Raw genomic sequence first — 1,054 nt, forward strand, 5'->3', positions numbered from 1 at the left:
TTTTAACTGAAAGTAAGGAGTGAAAGCCAGGAAACTGGCAGTCTGAATCTGAAAGATCGGAGTAATTGGACAAACAAAACAAAATTGCGTTCCCAGCTGTGGTGTTGTAGTACGATCTAAGAGGCGTCAAGTTCAGAGCTCTGTACCAAAAGCTTCTCCTGGGCAAGATAGGAGTTTTCATAACTGTATTGTATGTCTAAGCTGTGTTGGACAGATAAGCTGGGACTGTTAGGAACGAAGTGAGTAAATTCATTTTTCATAGGAAATGATTTTCTTCGAGTTCTGCCGAAAACAGCTTCATTAAACTTAACAGAAATTGAAACTTATAGCCTAGTTATTCTTATTTTAGAGAAAAGGTTCTGGTAAATATTCAGGTGTTGGCTACTTCTAAATTAAATACTCTAAACAAATAAAAGTACTACAATTAGATTCCTTTTTTCAAGATAGTCCAACATCTCACAGTCACTTTTCTGACGATGCACCCTCGCCCCCTGTTGGTTTTGGACATAGTCCGATTCTTCCGTTAGCCTACTTAGACCTCGTGGTGCAAGTTCAAGTTCTTTATTATTCTGTAACTATACATGTTTTAAAACTATTCACATAACATCCCCGATAGGGAGACAGGCTCGAATGCCGGGCGACAATACGAACGGTATGAAGAAACAAACCCAGAAGAAACGGATGTCATCACACTTGTCACTCTATCTCACACCAAAAAATAAATCCCAAAAAACATTTATTAAAATTAATTATCAATATTTATCCGATAGCTGAAGGGCCGGGAGCTACTCAAAAATTAATATTTACTATTTAACAGAGCTTTTATTTCAGTTTTTAATGTTAATAGCCATAGACTGATCACAAAAAGATTCAAATGTGGTTCCAATAATTTGTAATAATATTTTTAGGTGAAAATCTTGACCGTTCGGAGACAATGAAAGGCACAATAAGCTTACTTAAAGTAAAACGAGTATTACATGGTCGGACTGAGGGAGGGCCTATAAAAAATGATTTAAACAATCTGGTTCCAGATCCTTTAGATAACGGACACGGA

The sequence above is a fragment of the Artemia franciscana genome, chromosome 8, assembly GCF_032884065.1.
Source record: "Artemia franciscana chromosome 8, ASM3288406v1, whole genome shotgun sequence".
Taxonomy (NCBI): domain Eukaryota; kingdom Metazoa; phylum Arthropoda; class Branchiopoda; order Anostraca; family Artemiidae; genus Artemia; species Artemia franciscana.